This window comes from Hemicordylus capensis, chromosome 1 (assembly GCF_027244095.1).
Source record: "Hemicordylus capensis ecotype Gifberg chromosome 1, rHemCap1.1.pri, whole genome shotgun sequence".
In the NCBI taxonomy this organism is placed as follows: Eukaryota; Metazoa; Chordata; class Lepidosauria; order Squamata; family Cordylidae; genus Hemicordylus; species Hemicordylus capensis.
The window spans coordinates 274,505,460-274,531,500 of record NC_069657.1 but is presented as its reverse complement, the minus strand read 5'-3'; the positions used below and the strand labels follow the sequence as shown (position 1 = coordinate 274,531,500).

General features: G+C 48.6%; 1 protein-coding gene across 2 annotated transcripts in view; it reads right to left on the bottom strand.

Annotated features, from left to right (window-relative positions):
* Window positions 1-19,656, bottom strand: part of LOC128343844 (uncharacterized) — a 31,460-nt gene extending 11,804 nt beyond the window's left edge. The window contains exon 1 of one of the 2 annotated variants that reach the window (XM_053293288.1): window positions 19,310-19,656. The gene's annotated coding sequence lies outside the window, so the exon portion shown is untranslated. Of the gene's footprint in view, window positions 1-3,978; window positions 4,044-19,309 lie in introns of those variants that run through there. The other variant, XM_053293281.1, reaches the window with a different exon arrangement.
* Window positions 19,657-26,041: the final 6,385 nt, after the last annotated feature.

Sequence of the window (26,041 nt, the reverse complement as noted above, 5' to 3'; positions counted from 1 at the left end):
TGACTCCACAGCGGCTTCTGCTTTGATTCCTAGCCCCAGTCAGCACAACAGGAAGGAAAGCGAGCGGCTGTGGCACCATGAATGCCACAGGTCAGATAGGGTGAGACTTGGTGAGGCAGCAGCAACCCTGACACTTTTGCTAATGTCTTCTCCAATCTGCTGCTTGGGGTGACTGCCTCACTAGGCTTCGTTGGGAAGCTCATATTGTGGGAGCAAGGAATTGTCCAACTGGATTAGAGCAATAATCTACTTTCTGTTCCTGGAGCAGCCACAGCAGTCAGTCAAAGAGTTTGCAGAATACAAGCAATTAAAAATACAGAGTATATTTTATTATTTCTTTTAAACTATTCCTATATGTGCCACTCCGTTCACTGTGGAGCTATTTAAAAAGCCAATTGACTCAATATAAGTCTGACCATTGATTGAAAATAGTTGTGTGAGCCTTAATAATGGTTTATATTTTTGTTCTAATTCAGACACTCATTCAAAAAATGACCAATTAGCTGAAACAGAAAACTTTGTTCATATAAGTATTTTTCAAATAGTTCTCAGAGCAATATTCATTCTTCAGATGAAGACACTAAATGCTTGAAAAGGGATGTTTTCTACAGCTAATCAGTAATTCTCAGACATGCTCTGTGAAATGGAAAGAATATAAATTAGGACAATGAACAATCCCTCATGTAGGTCAACATTAGTTTCAGAGACTTCACACAAATCTAATCCATCAATCAATTTATAAGAATTGTTTTTCAACAACCACAAGTTAAACAAAATTTTCAGCTCCACAGAAACTTGATTGTACTAGAATGCACAGGGGTCCTGTCAAAGATGTATTTAAAGACGTTGGATCTGAAATTGCTTGGGAGAAACAAAATTTGAAAGCATGATAAGAAGTAATTCCCCTTGATAAGAAGTAATTCATACAGTTAGCTTGTCTATGCTTTTCCTCTCTTCTTCAAATGCAATTAGGCACTTGTTACAAAAAGAGAGTCCTCTGATCCAAGCCGGCATATACAAAGAAGTGACTCTAACCTTACTTTTCCCCCCAGCCCCAAAAATAAACCATGAAGATTCCAGTGTTGCTTTTAATCTCAGGATAATTTAGAGAATTCCTCCCCCAGTGAACTGTCTGTACATTTTACTTCCAAGTTACACCACTAGGAGCTTTTATCTCCACCAGTAAGGACAAGTCACCCTCCTATCCCTTCAGTTAGTCAGCAGCAGTGATGACAGGCTGCATTCAGACTCCACTGCTGTGCATCCCTGCAGTGCTGGCCCAAGGATTGCTGGCACCCTAGGTGAAGCCTGGCTTTGGTGCCCCCACTCCCTTTGCCCGCACAGGCAGCCACCTCCCTCAGGCGGGCAGGTGGTTCCTATTGTCCACCCAGCTGCCCATTTCCTCTCTTCGCCACCACTGCCATCTGCTTCTGGGCAGCCGGCCTGCTGCAGCGCATTATAATGACATTGCTCCACAATGCAACCATGTGATTAGAATGCACCACGGCATGCTGGCTGCTCAGAAGCAGACGGCGGTGGGCAGAAGTGATGAGGAGAACCAGGCAACTGGGCAGGAGACAGGGTTGAGGAGCACCAGCTCAGTCATCCACCCACATGCTCTGCCAGTGGCAGGTATGTGCCCTCCCCCATGGGGGTGCTCATGTGAGTCGCATATGACACAGGCTGTCAGCACCCCTCCCTTCCCCTCCCCACTCGGCAGCATAGGTGACCGCTTACTTCAGCTGCATATCTGGCAACCCTCATGGAGTATAGAAGTGTAGGGTGCTTCTCAGGGGCGTAGCTATAATTGAGTGAAAGGGTTGAAAGAACATGGGCCCCCCAGCTCCTGAGGGCCCTCCAGCTCCCTCCCTCCCTCCCTTCTTCCCTCCCTCCCTCCCTCCCTCCCTCCCTCCCTCCCTATTTTCTTCATTATCTCCCTCACTCTGGGGGGCAGCCTGAGAGAGGGATGAACATGGGCCTCTTCTCCCCTAGCTACGCCCCTGGTGCTTCTACATCCATAGTACACAGCAACACCTCACCCTTTAACTGCAAGGTTTCTATAATATTTATAAAGGATTTAGTGTCTTTGATATAATCAGTTTGTTGCTCAACAATAGAACTGGGGGGAGGAAGCCAAATACTCAGACAAAGACTCTAGTAATGAATTGCAACCAGAGATGATAGGATGTCCTGGGGGAGGAATGATATTCTTATGCATTTGGTAGAATACAAAAGATTTGGTATTCTTTCTTTATTAAAAAAAACAAAATCTATTGTCATCATCTACAGTATGTATCCCAACAAAAGTGCCTCTTCTACAGAGATTTTAATAAGACTTCTGAACGTATTGTTAGGCTCTTGAATTAGCTTCTTATAAGCTTCCTCATTGCTTAACTGTCTTAAAACCTCTCTGTAATAATCACTCTTGTTTACAACAACTATTCCGCCACCTTTATCACCCACAAAATAATAAAACTATTTTCTTTATATTTAATTCTCTAAGACGTACCTATGGCTAATCCCATGTGTAGAAGCTCTCGCGAGAGTTTAGAGAGCTGTCAGATAACCACGGGTACGGGCAGGAGGAGAAAAATTGGCAGCGGCTGGTGAAGAAAATACCAGCTGGCCGGCCAGAAAGCGGGGGTGGGGGTGGGGGGAGAAGAAGCCCAGGCCAACCCGGCGCTGCCTCTTTCCGGCAACCGGCCCAGGCTGGCCCACCACTCCTCCTTTTCCCAGCAGCCGGGCCAGGCCGACTCGCCACTGCCTCCTCCCAGCAGCTGGGCCAGGCCGGTCTGCCACCACCTCCTGTTCCCACTAGCCAGGCCGGATTGGCCTGCTTCCTCTTCCTGGCAGTGGGCTGCCCGCTGCTGCCTCCTGTTCCCTCTGGCCGGGTCTGCCTACTGCCACCTCCTCTGGCCGACCAGCTGCCACTGCCATTGTCTCCCCAGCCCCATCTCTATCCCCCAGGCAGCTCCTCTCACGAGAGCTGCCATGCATGCGATTAGTGATGGGTATGTTTAGGATAATTATGTATAGAGAAAGATTTGTTATATTGTGTTTTTATCAAGCAACATAAAAGACAGAAATAGGTGTCATTACTGAGCACTAATCTTCTGTAAAATCCAAACAGAATGCCACAACATAGGCAAACACAAACTTCACTGTCTCTACACAGTACACATCTTAAGGTCATTCTCACAAGCATTTTCGGCAGGCGGGGAGGGCACAGGGAGGAAGCAAGATCAAGCGTACTTTCCCCCCAGGTGATCACTAAGCATGCGTAGGATGCATGGCCCGCGTACCCACACAATCCACTATGCTCCCCGCAGTGCAGATTGCTGGAGGCCAGGAAAATGAATACCGGTCTCCAAGAATCCCATAATGAACTGCACAATGAGTGTGGTGCATTGGGGCATTCCCCCATGAGTTAGGCACTCTAGGCACTGTGTGAACCTGACTCTGTGCATGCATGACTGACTCATGTGTGTGCAAGCCTAAGCACACACGACCCTGGCCATGAGGTTGATGGCACGCTTGCACTCTCTAGCCCCCATTAAGGGCCAGGGTAAGAAGTCAGCGAGAGTGGAAGCCCCGGGATCGGGAGCAATCCCGGTGCTCCACACAAGCAGCCCAGCCCAGGCTGGGCTGTCCTAGCCTGAGTTGGGCTGCTTGTGTGAATGGCCTCCTTGTCTCACATAAAACATCCAATTCAGCCTGCTCCAGGGCGTAAGAAGTCATTTTGTTAAATCTGCATCCTGCAACTTGCATTTTGTAATTACCTCAATCAATGACCACAACACTGCTAGTTTTGAGCTTCGCAACGGATTTCTTAGCTGTCGTAACTGTGCTTTTAAACTTGGCAGACTCCGAACAACTCAAGATGCTCTGTGATCGAGAAATTCAAGAGGGCAGCCAGGGAAGCTCATTTTTATATATTTCTTCCTGACGGTTATGAAAATATAAGAAGATGAGACCTACCATATTATGACTTGGGGCACTTTATCTTAATGTTCCAGTACTATTGGTCTGGCATCACCTACCAGCCCTATATAAATAATAAAAAATGGGGAGAATATAACCGAAGAATTAGAATCACAATTACAGTTGGCTTTTGTCTCTCCAAACAATTTCATCTAGAGTGCATAGAAACAGCATGTCTTCTCAAAAACCATAATAATTTGGTTCAATTGTATTGAATAATTAAACAGTTTAAGAAATCAATGCTCTCCAAAGTATTTTCCGTGCACAAACAACTTACATCATGTTGTGTACCTCTGCATCTTATGCAGTAAATAATTTAGTGTCTGCTTTATAGCTTGCTCTGTCCCTATAGCTCTCTTTCAACTTAGTTAGGATTTCTAGCTCCAATGAAATGTCAAAGTGCCAAGTCCTTTTATCTCCTCAAATCATGCTTCTGCTTATTTATGGCTTGGAAAACTCTCCAGCAATGTTCATCCTACATTTTCTGTGGAGGTTAGGCCCCACTGGAAATCCAGAGCTGATTTCCAAGCTGTCTGAGCTGCTACAGCATTCTTTGAACAAGCTCATTTGAGTCCAGCTTGGGAAGTGTAAACCTCCATCTGCATTTCACTCTATTATTTCATATAAAACCTCCTCTACAAATTATAGCCAGCTGTGAAAATGTAATGGTTCTAAGACCAGAATGTAAAACACTCTTCTCAGATCATTGGAGCATGGACATTCTTCTAGAGAATGGATTAGCACTTTTATCTCTCTACATATTGAGTGCAACATGGTCTTGGATGTCACTGTTCCAGGCCTACTGCCAGCTTATCTGCTGCTAATACATGCAATCTATACTGAAACCTATGAATTTCTACATAGGGGAATGATGGTTGTATATCACACTGGTCAGCAACTAGTTTTATTATAGGGCCACTTTCAGGATGAGGCGAAGGGTGATGGCTAGTTGGAATGTGCACGAATCAATTTTTTCAATTCCGGTCTGAATCTGCCCCCCAATCACCCCAGATCGATTTGTACCTGAATTTTCCAAATCTGAGTCCAAATCAATTCAGGGCAAAAAATGGGTTCTGGAGGCAAAAGAGTGGGGTGGGTGGTGGTGCCCAATGGGTGTAAGCTACCACCCAAATTTCAAACAAACTGGGCAAAGGGGTGATTTTTAACAATTTTTGAAGTTCACCTGTCTTTACGCTTTCCCCCATAGGGAATTTCAGCAGCCTTATAACGTGACCTGGGGGCGGGGGGCATCAGGGTAGCCCAGAGCAGGTTGTGGTGGGTAGGGGTGTGCACAAGAACTGGCTAGTAAATTAAAAAAGTTTTTTATTACATGCCATGGTCAGAGATAGCCCTAAGCTTTCAGACATAGTAAATGAAAAGCATTGAAAATAACTCAATGCATACTTCTGAGAGGTTTGAAAATGATTTTTTAAGTCTAAAAATCTCAATCTCTCTCTCTCTCTCTCTCTGCTATGTATACAATTGTGAGAACTTGTTTGGTTGAAAAACAACTGAATATATATTTAACAACCACCACCACAGACCAGCCAATAAACTCCACCCCATTCACTCTTTTACTTTCTGCTTTCCTTTCCACATAGAGGAAAACAACTCATTTCAAGTTCCAAGGGGAAGATCACATGGATCAGGACTTATTGGCAAGAACTCAATCATTTTAAATCATTTTTTAAAAGTTAAAAATCTTTCACACAAGCATAAACAAGGGCTTGGGGATAGGGAGGAGACACATCAAGGGAGGCTTTCAGTTGGAGATGGGGTCTCTCTCACACACACACACTCTGTTCATGAATGTCGGAAGGAGAAAAGCACACATTGGCTTCTGAGGGAAGAAATCACATTCACAGAAAAAACAGGTAAGGGATTGTTTGTTTGACTTTCCTCTCTAGCTCTCCTTGTGGCCATCATGCTTCCTTCCAGCTCCCTCGTCAATTCTGCATTGAATTGCCGAGCGGGGGAGGAGCACAACTCAAGGAGGACCAATCAAAGGTTGCTGCTGGGCTAGTTTAACTCTTTCCTTTGTCCCTACACCCCAATCCCAGGAAACACATAGACGCGTTATTATGGGTATAAGGGCCACAATTTTATTGATCAAATTGAATGAAATAAGCAAACTGGAAAGGAGGGGCAGACTCCACCCCCCAACAGTGTAGGCCTATCCAAGGCTGGTTTCAAACATTGCTGTTCTCCCCCGGGCCCTGTATGGGCGACACACCCTGACTCAGTAAGGAGGCAGGTAAAACCCACTTCCACCCCTTCATAGTCAACCCTAAAGGGGCCTGGACAACTTCTAGGTCTTCACACCCCATCAAGCTGCGCAGCCCTGAGGTTTGTGAAGCACTGAAGCAGGTTTCATGGCGAATTTGTATCCCTGAGCCACCAGAAACACAAGGGTCCGGTTGCCAATCTACCCCTTTTTAACTGTCCAAGAGTGCTCACCAGTGTTAAATCCTGTACAGCTTAGCACCCCGCCTGCACTGTCCTTGCCACACAGGGAGGTTAGCCTAGCTTGACCTACCTGCCCCACCTCCATCCAAAACCACCACAACCCCCCTCCAGACATTGGCCAGATACAGATCTCAACCTTCTTCTGACAAGTGCACCTCATTGGGTCAGTACAGGTGAGGGAGGGAGTGAATCAAACCCGGCTGTGGGATCACCGCTTCTCCTCTAGCAACAGCGAGTTTACCAATGGCTGCTGATGCCTTTCTCCTCACCCATTCATCACCCCTCATACTTTGAACTCCTCTCCACATCCTGCGCTGTAGCCATTTGGCCCAGGCAATACAGACTCCCAGAATCTAACTCTGTATCACGGCAGAATCGGGTGGCCTGCTGGATAATGGATAGGCCAGTTCGCCTGCCCAGGTCATTTCCCCCCAGGTGGATAACTAAAATTTGGGGAGGAGGCTGACTAAATAATTCCAAAGTTCCAGAAGCAACTGGTTGCAAAGCATCCCCCGCATCCCCAGCTAGTACACTCTCGTAAACTTCCCCAAACCAAGTTGTGTACCGAACCGAACTGGGGGGTGCTGGCTTGCTTGAAAGCCCATAAAACCAAGGAATGGCCTCAGATTAGTACTCTCGCAGGAGCCGTTGCTCTGCCAGCACCTGCCAAGAAAACAATGATGGAACAACTAGCAATAGGAGAGCTGGTCTTGTGGTAGCAAGCATGACTTGTCCCCTTAGTTAAGCAGGGTCTGCCCTGAGTGCATATGAATGGGAGACTAGAAGTGTGAGCACTATAAGATATTCCCCTCAGGGGATGGAGCTGCTCTTGGAAGAGCAGAAAGTTTCAAGTTCCCTCCCTGGCATCTCTAAGATAGGGCTGAGAGGGATTCCTGCCTGCAACCTTAGAGAAGCTGCTGCCAGTCTGTGAAGACAATACTGAACTAGATAGACCAATGGTCTGACTCAGTAAATGGCAGCTTCCTATGTTCTTAACAGGCGGCAAACACAACAGTTAACGCACATTGCACAAGAAAATTTTAGACTTCCAACATCCAGTTCTTCTCATCTCTTCATCCTGGAAGCCCAGTTGATGAGTAGATGTGGCTGCACCTATGCGAAAAGAATGTAAACTGAACAGATGCACGGGTTCCCCCAGCAGCGAGAGCACCCTTTTCAAGACTGACTAGAACTGATACTGTGACATGGTCTCCCCATCTGCATGTACAAACAGGCACCCTGAAGAGTCAGGCTGCAACGCGACATAGTGCTGCAATGCACTAAACCGGCACACCCATGAGTCAGTGGCAGCGGTCAATAGAATGAGGTGCCCCCTCCCTTTCTGATCAGTTTTTGAGAAATGTAGCTGCAGCTGTGCACCACCTGCTGAGAACAAGAGGTCGGCAAACTGCAAGCACCAATCCCTAGCAGCTCGACTGCTGCGGGGAAGGACCTTGGTGGGGCGGAAAGGCCCAAAAAACGAAACTAAGGTCACTGCCTGAAATAACGTTACCTCCCAGGGAGAGCTGCACAAGGACTGAAGGTAAAGCTAAAATGTGCCATCAAGTTGATTTTGACTCCTGGCACCCCCAGAGCCCTGTGGTTTTCTTTGTAAGAATACAGGAGGGATTTACTTTTGCCTCCTCCCACGCAGTATTAGATGATGCCTTTCAGCATCTTCCTATATCGCTGCTATCCAATACAGTACCAGTGGGGATTTGAACCAGCAACCTTCTGCTTCTTAGTCAAGCATTACCCCACTGCGCCACTCAAGGACTGAAGCTGCCCTGAAATGGATGTAACCAGATGTAAAGTTATTGGCCGCCTATGATCTTGTCCCTTAGGTAACCCACGGGACCAGCCCTCCAACATACGTTGCACTCCACAGTCCCCAGCGCTGTCAAAAACACCTCTAGCCTGTGCTTCGAAGGACAGCGCAGCGACGTATCCACCCAGTGTAGACACCGCTCTGCCCAAAGCATGCAGGCCCACCAAAAACTACATCAGGTGTTCAACCAGAAGGGAACAACACTCAGAAAGGCCTTCATTCCTCCTAAAGACTGCAAAAGTGGCTACCTCCATGGAATAGCCAGCCCTGGTACTGGGTGCCAGTGAAGCATCAATGGAGCATCTGGCCTCTATTCGCCAAGCTGCCATAGAGCTTCTGGCATTATCTCTGGGTCCACCCTGGCCTCAGGAGCTAATTCCTGGAACCTGGCCACCTGGAAACAAGATAGGGCATCAGCAATTCCGTTCTGTAGTCCTGGGACATGCCGAGCCACAAACAAGATGTTAAAGCATAGACACGGGAACACAAAGGGGCGGAGCAAACTCATGAACCGAGAGGACTGAGATGTTTGGGAATTAACAACCTGGACTACTGACTGGTTGTCACACCACAATCGGACCGTGGAATCTCGAAGATCCTCGGCCCAGAGGTGCACCACCACAACAATGGGAAAGAACTCTAGGAAGGAGAGTGTCAACAAGTGTGTGGATCAAGGTGATCCAGTTGACATAGTCTACCTGGACTTCCAAAAAGCTTTTGACAAAGTTCCTCATTAAAGACTCCTGAGGAAACTTAGCAGTCATGGAATAAGGGGACAAATACATATGTGGATTGCTAACTGGTTGAAAGACAGGAAATGGAGGGTAGGTATAAATGGAGAGTTTTCACAATGGAGGGAAGTAAGAAGTGGAGTCCCTCACGGATCTGTACTGGGACCAGTGCTTTTTAATTTATTCATAAATGATCTAGAAGCAGGGGTATGCAGTGAGGTGGCCAAATTTGCAGATGATACCAAACTCTTTTGGGCAGTGAAATCCAAAACGGATTGTGAGGAGCTCCAAAAGGATCTCTCCAAACTGGGGGAGTGGGCAACAAAGTGGCAAATGCGGTTCAGTGTTGGCAAGTGTAAAGTGATACACATTGGGATGAAACCCCCCAACTTCAAGTATATGCTGATGGGATCTGAGCTGTCGGTGACTGACCAGGAGAGGGATCTTGGGGTCGTGGTAGACAGCTAGTTGAAAGTGTCGACTCAATGTGCGGCAGCTGTGAAAAAGGCCAATTCCATGCTAGGGATCATGAGGAAGGGGATTGAATATAAAACTGCTAATATTATAATGCCCTTATACAAAACTGTGGTGCGGCCACACCTGGAGTACTGTGTACAATTCTAAAAGGACATTGTAGAATTGGAAAAGGTGCAGAAGAGGGCAACCAAGATGATCAGGGGGTCTAGAGCACCTTTCGTATTAGGCAAGGCTACAACACCTGGGGCTTTTTAGTTTAGAAAAAAGACGACTGTGGGGAGACATGACAGGGGTCTATAAAATCATGCATGGTGTGGAGAAAGTGGAGAGAGAGAGAAATTCTTCTCCCTCTCACATAGCACTAGAACCAGGGGTCATCCCATGAAATTGATTGATAGGAAATCTAGGACCAACAAATGAAAGTACTTTTTCACATAACGCACAATCCACTTGTGGAATTCTCTGCCACGAGAAGTGGTGACAGCCAACAACCTGGATGGCTTTAAGAGAAGTTTGGATAACTTTATGGAAGAGCGGTCTATCATCGGCTACTAATTGGAGGGCTATAGGCCACTTCCAGCCTCAAAGGCAGGATGCCTCTGAGTACCAATTGCAGGGGAATAACAGCAGGAGAGAGGGCATGCCCTCAACTCCTGCCTGTGGCTTCCAACAGTATCTGGTGGGCCACTGTGTGAAACAGGATGCTGGACTAGATGGGCCTTGGGCTTGATCCAGCAGGGCTGTTCTTATGTTCTAAGGTAAGGTCCCAGGTAAACCCTCTAGACACCCAATTTGCAGGCCACCATGCTGAGCACCACCTACCCCTAAAATATACTCCAAAGCCAATGCCACTGGCAGCATCTGAATGCACCTGCAACTCGGCTCTTTCCAGAACAACACCCCGTTAAAACCCCACAGAAACATTTCCCATTTGGCCAGGTCCACCCTAATGCCTTCGGTGACCTGAACCCTGTGATGCGGCAGCCGCACCCCAGCTATCACTTTGCAAAGACGCCTCAAAAAGGACCTACTGGGAACCACCACCCTGCATGCAAAATTCAGGTGACCCACCACTACTTGCAGCTTCCTGAAAGTAGTCTTCCGCACCTGCTCAAGGGCTGCAATACGCTCATGCAATACCCTAAGCTTATCCTGAGGGAGGCGACAACAACCCAAAATTGTATCTAAATCTATCCCTAGAAATGACAGACTAGTGGATGGCCCTTGTGTCTTGTCCTTAGCCAATGGCACACCCAGGTCCTTGGCCAACCAAATAAAGCAATGTAGGAAGTGTTGGCACTCCAAAGAACTCCCCCTCCCAGCAAAAAGAAAATCATCTAACTAATGCGCAGTGGACACCACATTTGCCCTCCGCCTCAGTGCCATTCAAGAAATGTGCTGAACACCTCAAAGGCCGCACAAGAGATAGAAAAGCCCATAGGGAGTGCTCTGTCAAAGGAAAATTTGCCAGCAAAAGAAAAACCCAGCAGATCAAAATCCAGAGGGTGAACAGGCAAGAGGCGGAAAGCAGACTCAATGTCACACTTGGATAGGAGGGCCCCCCCTTCCACACCCCCACACTATCCTAACTGCCTCATTGAAGGAGTTGTACCATACCAAGCATAGATGCTCTGGAATCCAGTTATTAATGGAGGACCCCTTCGGGTAGGATAGATGATGTATGGGGTGAAATTCGCCTGGGGCTTTCTTGGGAACAACTCCTAATGGTGACACTTGCAGATAAGGAAAGGAGGGGTCGTCAAAGGGACCTACTACTCTACCTGCTGATACTTCTTTACCAATCTTCCTAAGGACCATGTCTTCCTTACCCACAACTGTACGCAAATTCCATGCCTGAAAAGCTACCCGCTGAGAAGAGGAGGGGATTCTAAAATCTTTCTGAAAACCAACCCTTAAAAATGCTGCTGCCTGCTGATCCAGATAGGCTTCCAGTAACCTAACCAACATGCACAAATTAACTGGCCTGGGTCCCTTTACCCACAGATGGGTTGCCCTTGTTGTTATTGAGGTGATTCTTAAAGCCTGCACCCCATCCCCTGGATTGAGCACATGAGGAACTAGGATGCTTTGCCCCACAGAACCCGCATATATGCTGGAACCCGCAAGGGGACCTGGAGCAGTGCCCCCCGGAGTTAAACTCCCAACACACCAGGTGCGTTGAACCCACTGCTGGTTCGGAGCTGACAAAGCCAATGAGGCCGCAGGTTTGTCTGCTGTCAAACCTGTTGCCCTCAACCGGATGCGAAGGTGACATGATGAGCAGCCACAGCTCTTGGAGGGGGGCGTCTCTGGGGAGGGTGCGATCTAACGCGGCCCGCATCCTAAAACTTTCATCATAACAAACCCTATCTGAGCCTGCAAAATCCAAAACTGCCCTGTATATGATGCCTTAAGTATTTCACCAGGGCAGGGCCCCTTGCCTTGCCGGCTCGGCTCTAAGGATGACCTCCATATATATGCTGAAACCTGATAGCCAGTTGTTCCACATCTTCTCAGCTGGCTTCCGCTTAGTTGCCTCATGGTCCTTGCAAGACTCACCCTCTTTGTGCTTCACTTTGGGTTCCCTGAATAACAGACTAAACATGTCTACATATTCCTCTTTCATGATCTTCTCCCTAGTTGCCGGCAACAAGTGATTGCCCAAGGGCAGCCCTACTGCCCCATATGGAGTGTGTTGTGGCGAAGGAGCAATCCCCATGAGGTAAAAACCCTTACTCCCACTAACACCCAAACCCGCTGCACCCTGCTGTTGTGAAGTCCCCCTCCAAACCTGATCAGCCACACTCTCTGGAGTAGAAGGTGTCGCTAGTGAGCCTAACAGAGCCCCGAGACCCCATGTTTGTGGAGGAGCAACCCACAATGGTTTGAATCCCCACTGTCCAGTACTGTCCTGAGGCGAGTGTGTGTCATATTCACCTGATGGTGGAGGGACTGGTTGAATCTGCTTCTACTGAGCCTGCTGGCACTGCTGGTGATGGTGGTAGAGGACCACTGGGTGCAGGAGTCGCTGGGGTCTGGTCAGTTGAACTGGGTGTCTCTATCAGACTTGGCAGTACGGGTGCACTCGCTCCTTTCAGAGATGCCAATCTATCACACAGGGATTTTAGTAATTCGGCCCTCACTGCACCACGTGTGCATCTCTTCCTTCAATGTGGAACCCCAGATGAGCTTGCCCCTTTATCAGATGGAACTTGTTTGGTGTGTTCAAGAGCCTCCATGCATTGGATCAATATTCTAACTTGTGCCAAATCATCATCATCCTCTGAGGAAGAAATACTGGGAGCAGAGCGTCTGGGTGGCCTTACTGGACGCCCCCCTGCCCTACCCTTGGCTTTCTTAGGAGGCATGATTCAAGCACCAAGGCGGGGCTACCGATGGTTTTTTATATTATGGTAGCTGAACCCGCACAGAACATCTGTGTACTAGTTTGCTTACTCCCAAATTAGTCATATAGAGGAGGGGGGGGGGGTTGACTGGCATTAGTTGGTCCTCACAGTCCCAAGTGTGTGTATGTGGTTTTTTAAAAATATGTTGTTGACTGGGGAGACTGCCTGCAGTTGGCCCTCTCAGTTTCAAAGGGTTTTAAAAAAAATATTCCGAGGTTTGCTTCCTTGCTGCCCTCACATTCCGCCCCCCCACCTTCTCTCCTCCCGTTTTATCTCCTATAGCCTTGCCTTTGTCGTCCTCTCCCTGTCCACCTTTATCTGTCCTTCAGCCTGTGTGGTCCTCTTATGGTCGCCCGTCCACTGTCCTTCGGTCTCCATATCTCCTCTGGCAGATAGGGCGGGCGGCTAATGTTAGTTTTTAAGCGACCTCATTCAGTAATCCAACTGCCTCCTGTCTTGCATGGCCCTTTAAAAATGGCCCAACACTTCTGTCCCTTGCTTAGCTCCCTCATGATGATCCAGGCTTCCAGTTCCTTTGTGTATTGTGATCCATCCCCAGCCTCCAAGACCTCCATGCCGCACTCATCCTCTCTGCCTCAGACTCTAAGACAAACTCCCTAATGGGGATTGGGGGAATACATTTTGACCATCATTCATTGGCCATGTGCCACCTTTGTTAGTCCTCCCTGCCAGGGACTTCCCATATTTGAGAGTTTTGGGCCATACGCCTTGTTTTGCTCATTCTCATGGTACTCATGTCTTTCCCCGTGGCATTTTCCTGTTTTTATTGGATGAGTCAAAACATCGATGTCAGCTTATCCTTCTTGTTCTTAATTGTCTTCTTGTTTTGACCATTAGTGCCTTTCAAGCTGCTGACAGTTTACCTTCAGCCAAAAGCTCCAAGAGGTTACCAACATGTGTGAGACTGTTGGGAGTCACAGCTTTACCCTGTGCTCATTAATTATGGGCAACTTAACTTTCTCATATGCATATTCATAAACCCAATAAAGTTACAGATTAACTATATACATGGGTCATACATGGATTATATGTGTGATCAGTGTTTGTATACCTGTACATGTTTTGTGGGAATGACTATATATGTATTAATTTTAAAAGTGAACCTGGGTACAGCCTCCTCAAGCACAAGCACAGACAGGAAGTCTACTTCTCAGGGACGTAGGATCTATTGGACAAGGGGGGACAATTGCCCCCAGGCCCAGAGGGTCAAGGGGCCCCACAAGGCTCTACAGACCCGTGGCCAGGATGTGACATTGCCCCCCAAATGTTTCTCTTCCCCCGCTGCCAGGTGTGTGACTCCCAATCATGGCCAGCGAGCTGTTTCTCTTTTTTCAGGCAGGAGGACAACGACGACTGCTAAGAATGCCCCTCCCCCGGCCTCATGCTGGGGGGAGAGCTCATTGTCTCACCCCTTCGCTGGCCAGTCCCAGGAGCAAGGAGATTGGTAGGTTAGGCTGGGGGTGCGGTCTGGTCAGCCGTTCGGGCAGATCCCCACCCCAAACTCTCAGTTTGGCTGCAGTTGACTTTGGGGAAGGAGCTCGCTTGTATGGCTCCTTCTCTGCGTGGTTCTGGCCTGTGGTAGCACAACTTCCCACTCTGCAAGGGAAGCAACAATGCACACCACCTGAGACCTTACCTTCAAACTTATTGCTCTGCTCGTCCAAAGAGTTCTAACCATGGAACTTCCACGTCTCATCTAGTTTGGCCATAGGGCTTAAGATAACTGGCAGTCTCATGAATCCAAACAGTCTCATGAATCCACTTGTAGTTTGAAGAGCAACGTGAAATGTTTCTGGGACATGTACTTTCCACAGGAAAGGTGAAGGCATTTCATTTGTTTCTACTTTACTGTAAATGAAATTGTACTTTCTAAAGACAAAGAAATGTCTCATGTAATTCAAGGGGGACTACAATACAACTTTGGGTAAACTGTGAAAGATAAAGCTGTAATTCCATTTTTTTCAATGTATTTTTCACTACAGTAAGTGCAGGGTTGTGGAATAGATCTTTCCTGTTCATTAGCCAACTGCTTCAAAGGCCCCTCCATGAGAAGAACAACCAATACCAGTCAGTTTTGCAGGGAAAGATGAATAGTAAGCATTTCACTTGGAGAAAGCCCAGAATTAAACATTGCCTATTTATTTCAGGTCTGCATAGAACATAAATCACTTTTATATAAGCTGATACTAGATTTCAGGCTACAAATACTGAGTCACCCTCTTCTATTTAGAAAATGTCCTCAGATGTTGGACAACAAATCTACTAGAAGCCCCTTATTAAGTTTTCTATTGCACTGTTGTAGCCAGCCACTTCTTAGCAAAGATTTGTATGGTCTTAGCCCTGAAAATACCATTGTAATAATAGTAGTGAGCAGTCATTTAGTTTGGATTAAATTGTTTTTTCAGTGCAGTCAGTTTTCAAACACATTTGAAGTAGAAAGACCAATAGTTCTCTTTCTGCTTATAAGGGGTACAGCTTAGCTCAGAGTTATATTTATCTTTGTGTTCCCATCAATGGGAATTTTCCTTCTTATATTTTTTTGCTAGATTTGATTTATATATAATCCTTTCCTTTGCAGAACTGCTTTGGTGTTGCCTGTAGAGTAGAATATGCAGCACAATATAATCATGCATAGTTACTGTCTTAGAAACTGTTATTGATGCTCTAGATTTCTTAAATTTGGGGCTAGGGTCAGCTTATTACAAGACTTAATGCCTTATCACCTGAGCTAAAATATTGAAACATTTGTTAAGGCAAGCAATGATTAATTCTCTGATAGCAGGACACAGCAATCTAACACACAGAACTGCAAAATGAGAGAGTTTGAATGCAAAGAAAAACACAATTAGGTTTTTTAAAAATGGAAATAACCTCCTCCTCCTCGCCGATGGACCATGGTCAGCACTACAGCTGGTGTTCTTGGATAGCAACTTGGAGAATGGAGGGGTGGAGGACCAAGTGACTGCTTCCTAGCAAGTCCTGTTGCCACAACCCCCCCACACACATTATTATTGTTGTTGTTTTTCGATTTTTATTAAAGATTTGGCCCAATGTCTGGAAAAGGTGGATTCACATGCACCGAAGCTGTCTGATAAACGAGTGCCAGTGTTGTTATACGCGGATGACGCAGCTGTATTATCTCAGACTAGACTGGGTTTGCAAAGATTGCTGTATGCTTTTGCCTGCTATTGCAACGATAACAAGTTAATTATCAATTATAAAAAATCAAAGGTCCTGGTTTTTTCTAAATTCAGGGAAGTATACAAAAGGGTAGTAAACCAGAATCGTATTGAGCAGGTTTACAAATATAAATATTTAGGCATTTCCCCCCAATATAATCTTAACTGGAATACCCACAGGCTGTCCTCCATCCATATAGCCCATAAAACTCTTAGTGCTTTCTTACGCTTCTACTATTCTAAAGGAGGCCAGTATATACCTATGGCTCTCCAGGTATTTCGGGCTAAGATTGTGGCTCTATTACTTTTTGAAGCCTCATTATGGATACAGGGGGTAACAATTGAATTGGAGAGAGTACAGTCTATATTCCTAAGAGCAATATTTGCACTGCCTAGGTGCATGCCATATTCTGTTCTTTGCCTGGAATCTGGGTCTTTTTCTATAGTCTGTAAAGCTTGGGAATCTACTTTTGCTAGATGGATTAAACTCTGTTTAGAGATTCGGGAATTTTCTTTTTTCCGTTACTTATGGTTGGACTGTTATCCAAACCCCTGGCTATCTTATGTAAACAATAAAATAATGCAATTGGGACTGTCTCCTTCTGAACTACTTACTTTGGAGAATAATAAGGTGTAGGTCCCCCCATGGGAGATAGAGGTGCAAATTATCTAACAACTCTTCACTTCTCCAAGTTTCGGGTGGCGTTTGCTCAGGCTCGCTTAAATGTGCTGCCCTCCTCTCTTTTGGAAAGGAGGTTCGCTAAGGACTCCTCAGTTATGGTTTTCTGGCCTCCTGGAAACAGTTACCCATGTTTTGTTATATTCTTTATATCAAGGTGTTAGAGAAGAACTTATTTCCCCCCTGTTAACTAGATTTCCTGGGAGGTGTGTGCTTTTTTATATACAACATTGCCTTGCGGACACAAGCTGTGAGATCACAAAAGTGGTGGCCAAATTTTTTTATATTGCTATGAGATTAAGGTCTCAATTTTAGGAGTTGTTTTATTGTTTTTAAAGTAATTTATCCTGGTTGCCTGTATACTGTTTTATTGTGTGTAACTATCAGCCACTATTTGTGTATATTAGTTATATTTGTTGTTCTGGATTTTATCTTTTGGTTGGCCAATAGCTGTAATAAAAAATTGATTGATTGATTTCTATACTGCCCTTCCAAAAATGTTGAGGGCGGTTTACACAGAGAAATAACAAATAAGATGGAAACCTGTCCCAAAAGGGCTCACATTCTAAAAAGAAACATAAAATAGACATCAGCAATAGTCACTGAAAGTAGTGTGCTTGGGGTGAATAAGGGCCAGTTACTCTCCCCCTGCTAAATAAAGAGAATCACCACGGTAAAAGGTGCCTCTTTGCCCAGTTAGCAGGGGTTAACATGCACATTCATATATTCATTCTCTCTCTCTCTTTTCCTCCAGGCTGGCAAAAAGGTGACAAGTTTTAATCTTATTTATGTCTCATTTCAATTACATCTCACCTTTCTTCTCTAATGGAATGCAAGGCAGTCTTTCTTGGGTTTCAAGGCGGCCTCTCATTCAGGTTTGACCAGGCTCAAACCTGCTTAGTTTCAGAACAGACCATGGGATGATTGTATCTTGTTGGAGCTGCAGCTCCTAATGGCACCAACTCTTAGCACCAGCAACCGTATTGACCACTAGGGGCACTAGGGGTAGAGATAGTGAGCAAGGGAACCCCCTCTATGGCTACCGTTTCTCTACTCTACTTTCCCTTTGTTAGACTGGTAGTCTCAGGTTTCATTCGCTCACCTGAGAGACTTCCTTCTCCTCGCTTCCCCACTTCCTGTATGAAGCTAGCAACCAAGCATGTAGTTCTTATCTATCTCCCTGATGGATTTCCTAAATAAACTACTTTATTTGGAACTTTAACTCCATGTCCTATCCACCTATCCGCACAGTACCTCCTATCCACACAGTACCTCCAGTGACTGTTGCTGGAGTCTATTTTATGTTTCTTTTTAGATTGTGAGCCTTTCAGGGACAGGGTTCCATCTTATTTGTTTGTTATTTCTCCGTGTAAACCGCCCTGAGCCATTTTTGGAAGGGTGGTATAGAAATCAATCAATCAATCAATCAAATAAATAAATGTCTCCAAACAATATTAATTAGCACTGGTTCCTTAATGTGTGCACTTCAGCTCTTGCTGGGGTAGATAAAGAAATCTCCCCTCTTGAGCTCTCTAATATATCCTTCATGGAGTCAGATGCTGATCCTTAATGCAGTTCACATGACCAACATGTCTCTTGCCTGTAATAGCAAGCAGTCCCAGATGTCTTGTGAATGTATATAAGGCACCAAGTCCATGGCATTTCTTCTTAATGACAAATCAGTTTAAACATCCATTTAAACATCTGTTCAGCTGCTGACAAGATTGATAATTGCAATTTAATTACTCTTTCTAGTCATATGTTGAACCATGTTAGAATGTTGGCTAAGATAAACTGGATAACTGGTTAACTATCAATTATGCTTTGTAAGGGGAACAAATATTTTAAATTTGCTGTGTTAATTGAATCCAGTGCCCTCTGGTCAACAGTTCCCCATTCCACCACTGATTGTATTTCTCCTCCTTCCCCTTCTTGGCATAACCAAAAGAGGCAGACCCTTGTCCCTATGAGATTACATAGTCTGGCAATGTGGGGGAAACCAAGAGAAGCAGGGACGAGAGAGGACAGGCCAGGTAACAAGGAATGAGTGTGAACAAATCCAGTTACTTTTAGTCTGGCAGATTTCCCCTATCACCAATTGGGTTCTATTCACAGCTCACCCCTTTTTGGTAATGTAGCCGCTTGCTGCACCTCCATGGCGCGGCTCGCTTGTCCCAGCCCCCTCTGCAAGGAGCACACGGGGCTGGGGGATGATCAGGATTGGCCCCCTCCACTTCCGGGGGTGGGGCCGGAAGTCCAGAGGTCGCTGGCGCGCCTGCACCAGCTCATTCCTCCTCAAGCGGGCAGAGGAGGAGGACGTGCCAAGCTCGTTCTCTGCCGGGCCGTGACCATGTGGTCTGGCCCTTTGAGAGCGAGCCGGCGTGTCTGGAGGCTATCGCGGGGGGCGGGAAGCACTGCAGGGTGACGGGGGGGGCGTCGGGGGGGGCAGCTCCCAGGTTAGGGAATACCCCTTCCCCCACCAGCCCGCAAAGGATGACCAGGGCCGCGAAGCGGACTAAATTGATGCAAGGCTTTCTTACCGTCTAGCAGCGCTCAAACAGCCACGGTGTCCGTTCTCACCTCAGGTGGCGCCAGGGAGGAGGTGTGAGCCAGTGAATTCGGTGCGGTGGCGTCAGGAGCTACAGCAGGAGCTACATCGGAGGACCAGGCGGGACAAGGTGGTGAGTCCCCACAAGGGGTCTGGCCATGGGGTTTGCCATGGAACCCCCCGGCAGCCCCTTCGGCTGGTTCCCGGGCCCGATGAACTGGGCTTCCCCACATGCAACATCAGGTCTGGCAAGGTGGGGCGGGTCAGTTAGGGACTTGCGCAACACCAGTGCCGGTGCAGCCTGCAAGCAGCGCGAGTGGCTTGGACGGTGGACCGGTCCCCTTGGGCAACCATCTGCTGCTGCACGTGAAGGAGCGCATCTGGAAGGGGGAGTATATAGATGTTTTCCAGCTGCTGTTCAAAGAGCCCGAGCCTGTAGGGAAGGACGGTGAGCTAGAGAGGGAAAAGGAAAGGACCAGGAGGAAGCCCATAGAGCGGAATTGGAATAAGTGGGTGTCAGGGTTCACCATCTACATGGGGGTGGTCACAGAGTAGTACCCGGAAAGAGGCCCCGCCCTCATTAAGTACTTCGATACCATCCATAGGGCATTCATGGATTTTGCGGGCAACTCATGGGAGGCCTATGACCAAGCGTTTAGGGAACACGCAGCCAACTACTCAGGAATCTCGTGGGAGAAGCAACATTCTGAGCTGTGGCTCAGAATCATGACCCCTTCCCGTCCCCTTACCGGTGAACGCGCCGAAAGTGGCCACCTGATTTCCAAGACCCCGGCGGCGTCAGCGGCTTCTTCTGCTGGTGCCCAGGGGGTTCAAAGTCCCCTGGTGTGTTGGGAGTACAACAGGAGCGGAAAATGCTCGAAGTCTCCCTTAAAATTCAGGCATGACTGCGGCTTCTGGAGGGGCAAGCACCCCGGCATTGGCTGCCCTTGCACAAAGGGCTTCCGAGGGGGCGGCAGGGGCCACCAGGCGGGTGGGGGAAAGGCCCCTCACTGGCCCAGGGCGGCGGCTCTGGAAAGGGCCCCCACTCCAATTAAGATCTCTGTTCTTAGGGGGCTGCTGCGTGACTACCCCGACAGGGAGCACGCGCGGTACTTGGAAGCTGGATTCTCGGGAGGCTTTAAGATCCCGAGCCAGCTCCCACGGGAATTTAGTCTGGCCAACAACCTGCGATCGGTTAAGGGGATGGAACAAGTAGTGCTCAGAAAAATTAACAAGGAGTTGGCTTTAGGCTGGGTCCTAGGCCTGTTTGACGAGCCCCCCCTGCAAACGCTGAGAATATCTCCACTAGGTGTAGTATATAAGAAAGCCCCAGGAGAGTATAGGCTGATCCACCACCTGTCCTACCCCAGGGGCGGCTCGGTCAACGATGGTATACCGCCTGAGCTTTGCTCGGTCCAATATACTTCCTTCAATGAGGCGACTGCAATGGGGCATTGCTAGCTAAGTGCAACATTGAATCGGCCTTCCGGCTACTACCAGTTCATCCCGACTTTGATCTGTTGGGGTTCACCTTCCAGGGGAAGTATTACATTGACAGGGCCCTCCCCATGGGCTGCTCGGTGTCGTGCGCGGCCTTTGAGGCCTTCAGCATGATGCTGGAGTGGGCGCTGCGCCGGAGGGTGGGGCTTAACTCTTCGGCTAATTACCTTGACGACTATCTTTTCAGAGGCCGGGCAGGCTCGGACCAATGCTCCACGCTATTGAGCACCTTCATGGCTCTGTGCTGGGAGCTTGGGGTACCCTTAGCCAAGGACAAGACCGAGGGGCCGGCCACCAGGATCACGTTTCTGGGCATAGAATTGGACACACAGGGGCAGCTGTTGTGGCTGCCCTTAGTCAAGCTGGAGGCGCTCAGAGCTCTCTGAAGGGCCTGCTCACGGGTCAAAAAGATCACCCTATGACAGCTGCAATCGCTGATCGGGCATCTTAATTTCGCCTGCCGGGTGGTGGCTCCAGGCCGCCCATTCTTGCAGCGTCTCTGCGACGCTGCAGCGGGCTGCAGGCTGCCAAACTTCAAAATTAGGGTGACTGCGGCCATGAAGGAGGACAGGAGGCTATGGTTGGGCTTCCTGGACTCCTTCAACGGGGTTTTCTTCTAGCAGACGTCATAGCTCCTGGAGGCCGACTTCCAAGTGCAGTCCGACGCAGCCAGCAGCCTTGGCTTCGGGCTATACTTAAGGAGCAGGTGGTGCGCTGAGTGCTGGCCAGCTGACTGGGCCGAGCGGGGGGTTACAAGGGATCTCACCTTCCTCGAGCTTTTCCCAATAGTGGTGGCTGTCCACATCTGGGCGGACCAGTTTCGCAACTCAGCCGTGTGCTTCTGGTGCGACAATATGGCAACAGTGCAGGTCATCTACCGACAGACCTCCAAGTCACCCAGGGTCATGGGGTTAGTGCGGGCTTTGGTGCTAGCGTGCCTGCAGAACAACATACTGTTCACAGCGCAGCACGTGCCGGGAGCACAGAATGATATCGCAGACGCTCTGTCTCGTTTTCAGATGCAGCGTTTCTGGCAACTGGCTCCCGACGCGCGCCCAAGGCCCGAGAAGATGCCTGTGGGGTTATGGAGCCTTGGAGTGTAGAGGCACTCAGGGCAATCAAAGCCTCCATAGCACCTAGGACGCGGGTGGCTTACAGCAGGAGGGTTGATGCCTTCCAACATTTCAGATCGCGGGCGGGGATTGGTCAGGCCTGGCCGGCCCTGCCTGAGCATCTGATGTGGTACTTGGTACACCTCCACGCAAGCGGGCTTGCAGTAAGCACCATGGCTGGGCACTTGGCAGCTCTGGCCTTCCATGCGAAGGCCAGGGGTCTCCCGGTCCACTCGGGCGATTTCAGGGTCCAGCACATGCTGGAGGGCAAGGCCAGGGAGTCACCAGCCCAGCCAGATCAGCGCCGCCCCATTACACCAGACGCGCTGCAGTGCGCCGTGCAGGTTCTGGGGGAGGTGTGCTCTTCCCCCCACAAGGCGGTCCTCTTCCGGGCCGCGGCACTGGTGGCCTTCTATGAGGCCTTCAGGGTGGGGGAGCTGTTCCCCAGGGGGGCCCGCAACGCGGCAGGTCGAGTCGTGCAGAAGCATGACCTGACCATAGACTTAGCCTCGGTGACGCTGAGGTTGCGCTTCTCTAAGACTGATCAGCGGGGCAAGGGGCACCTGGTTACACTGCACAGGGCCGAGGACCCCCTCATGTGCCTGGTGCAGGCTATTGCGGCCTATATGGCAGCCAGAGGCGAGGTGGAAGGGTGTCTGTTTATGCACGCTAATGGCGGCCATACGATCAAGTACCAATTCTGGGCGGTTATGAGGAAGGCCTTTAATGCTGCTGGGATTTCCACGTGACACCTGTCGGTGCACTCCTTCCGAATAGGGGCGGCCTCGGCGGCCACCGGCCTTGTTTACTCGGGCGCTGCAATCCAAGGCCTGGGCTGGTGGTGGTCTGCAGTTTACCGCAGATATGTGCACTGAGTGCGAGGCTCTCCTAGCCCACCCCCCCGCCCACCCCTTCCGTGCCAGATCCCCCCTCGGTCTCATGTGCGTTCTCTCTCCTGCACAGGGGTGAAGCCTCCGGTGAAGTGGACCAGGGTCCTCGTCCTGGGCCATTCCTTTATTTTCTGGGCCCTCAAGTGGGCGCAAGGCACGGAGCCGGGAACGCAGCTGGGCCTGGGGCGTTGGGCCGACACAGAGTGGCTTGGGTGGAGGGGAATGCGAAGGGCGCCGGATGTCTTGCTCTTGCATTTCGGGGGGAACGACCTGACCAGCCAGTCGGGTATTTCACTTGCATGGCAGATCAAACAGGATCTCGGCATGGTGCTGTCATGGTGTCCCGGGTTGGTCATTCTTTGGTCCGACATCATTCAGCACAGGTTCTGGCGGGGGGCACTCAAACAGAACAAGGTGGACAGGGCTAGGCGGGGGGTTAACGCAGCAGTTGCGCGCTTCCTGGCCTCCAAGGGAGGTGGGTGCGTCCCGCATGACTTCATTGTGTTCCCGCTGCCTGGGCTCTATTGAGGCAATGGGGTCCACCTATCTGACATGGGCATGCGGTTCTTTATACTGAGGCTGGGATTGGCGATGGTGATATTGGGTCTGTGGGGTGCAGGGCGTTAAGTGGGGCTAACATCTGCTATGGCAGGTACAGTGTGGTGGAAATGCTAATTAGAATGGGTGTGGCACCTGAGGTAAAGTAAATCTAGGAGGGCGAGCCGATCCCTTGAGGCTTGACAGATCAGGGATGCGGCCCATGCCTCCCTGCAGGTGACATTCTCACCGTATGGCTGTGCAGCGTCGGTGGGATGACGTGCTGTTAGTTAAATGCCTGACCTTAGGTTGGTGAAGAAGGGCACCTCCGCTACTGGCAGAGGACTTGCCTGGAGCTAAGGTACTATCGCCACGGTCTTTAGGAGGGGGCGGCCACAGTGTGGCCGGCCCGCTAGGCACCGCACTGCGTGGGGGGCCCTAGCCAATCCCAGCCCATACGGTTGTAACAAAATCAAAAATAAACATTGACTGTTCCACCATCACAATGTCTCCGCGTGTCCTTGAGGTCTTGGGACAATGGAGGTGAGTGCAGCAATGGATAGCTATTGTGGCCAAAGGGTAGTGGGGAAGAGATCACATATTTGTGGCAGTCACCTCAAACAGTGACAGGCCAGGTTAGCTTGTATGACTTTTCCAGGTAATAGTTGCTTAGTACAATAAATCTGCAGAACAGCCGTTACTCATTTGTTGCTAGGGATTCCAATAGTTTCCCTAAAGGTAGCACTTTTATTATAGTTATAGTGTATTTCCCCAGCATTTGGACACGATTTTATCACTGGGGAAATGATTCCCCAACCTCAACTCCGGCCTAGCTAGTGTGCCTCTATTGTGACTTCTGTATGGGATGTTGAACAACCAGATTCAAAGAAGGATAAGCCTCCTGGGCCTGTAATGATTGTATAAAAAGTGGGACATTTGGCAGGGGTCATGGAGAGGTGAGGAAAGCTGCCTCTGCAGAGTTCCCCTTATCTACAAAACCATTACTGTTTCAGAAGCCCTCTCTATCTCCTTTGCACCTGGCCACCCCGGCAAGCTATTCAGCCGCCAAGCTACTGCTTAAGATGTGACAGTTTTATGTGGTGAGAAATGGCCTTTCTGCCTCTATGTTTGTGAACTGGAGGAGTGCATTTAAGGGACCATGAGGTGATCATAGACGCTAGTGTATGCTTTCTTCAATTGCTTCTGACTGTTCTAAATGCTTGAACAGCTTCTCCTTTAGACAGTGAAATTACCTCAGGTTCACCAGTCAGAGTAGCAAGATGATTAGGGAAGGGCAAAAGGACACATGTTTTGAAGTGCATCAGCATCTTCCCCTCTCTTCAGCCTTGTACATTTTTTCTGCTCCCTCTCTGTCAATTATAGTTGGAGTATAAGTTATTGGAACATTAGCATAAAGCAGAAATGTTAGAATGTAAAGTTGCTTGGAAGACGAGTTGGGCATGTGGGGAATTCTGTGTCTTGATGGTGCATTGCACCCCTAATATAAAAGAAGAGCCAAGAAATTAACTCATCGCTGTACAGTGCTGTTTTGATTTGAAGAAATGAGATCTTGGAGCCCTTTCTCATGATCAGTGAGAAGGGCTTGAGGGCAGATGGCAGGGAAGACTGCTCAAACTCACCTTCCCTGCAGATGATCCACACAGCCAGTGTGTGGTGCATTGTTGGGGTCCCAGCAGTGATGGGCGGGTGCTACTATAGCACTAACTAAAAGCATCCAGCGCTGCAAGCGCTCAAGAAAACAATGCTAAAGGAGCGCTTGCTCTCTTAACTTCGTTTAGGAGGCTGGCTCTGCAGGCAGGTTTGCTGCTGAAGCGCTGCCAGGATCAGGCACGATCCCGGTTGTTCTTATGAGCAGCGAAGATCAGGCTTGGCTTCCTTAGCCCTGTCTTGGCTGTGTGTGAGAACGTTGTGTATTGGCTGTGTGCCTCATTGTGTGTTGATTTCCCACTGCCACGCACCCCTGTGTGCAAAACATGAGGATGCAGGCTGTCTACTCTTAACCTAAAAAAAGACCTTTCAGAAGCCTGCTCCATTAGAATTCTCACTTTTTAAAAAGCAGGTTTGTAGACCTACAGCATTAGGGCAGAGTCAGAGATAATTCAGAACCATGGTTCATTTCATTTAACTATGGTTACTATGACTATTCAAACCTGCACCACTTCATTAATCGTGTGGGCAGCCAATCCAGCCGCCCAGGCCTAGGAGCCTGCTCGTTTGAGGGGCGAGTGGGTGCCTAGAGCGCCCATCTCAAGGGGGTGTCCTTGTGCGGTGCATTGTGGGATATGTGGAGACCAGGACTCATCATCCCAGCTTCTGGGGATTTGCACTGCATGGTTCAGTACAAATTATGTGGGAGCAGGGTCTGTGTTTGGGACCCCGCTCGTGTGGGAGCGGGGTTTGTCTGAGGGGAAGATAAGTTTTTTTTCAGCCCCCTCCCACCCTCTCCACCTCCCGGTTGTGTGAATAGCCTTACGGTCTTATTCCCAGTCTTTATCACAGATGGTTTTTAATCCTCAGAGTCTAAAGCATCTCCTTTTGAGACTGCTTCTGATCAGACCCCCAAATCCACTCCTCCTTTCTCCCTACTAACTCCCAACTCGCAGCTGTCACACTCTAACTGCCACTTGTGATTGACAGCTCCACTGTGCTCCAAGCTAATTTACA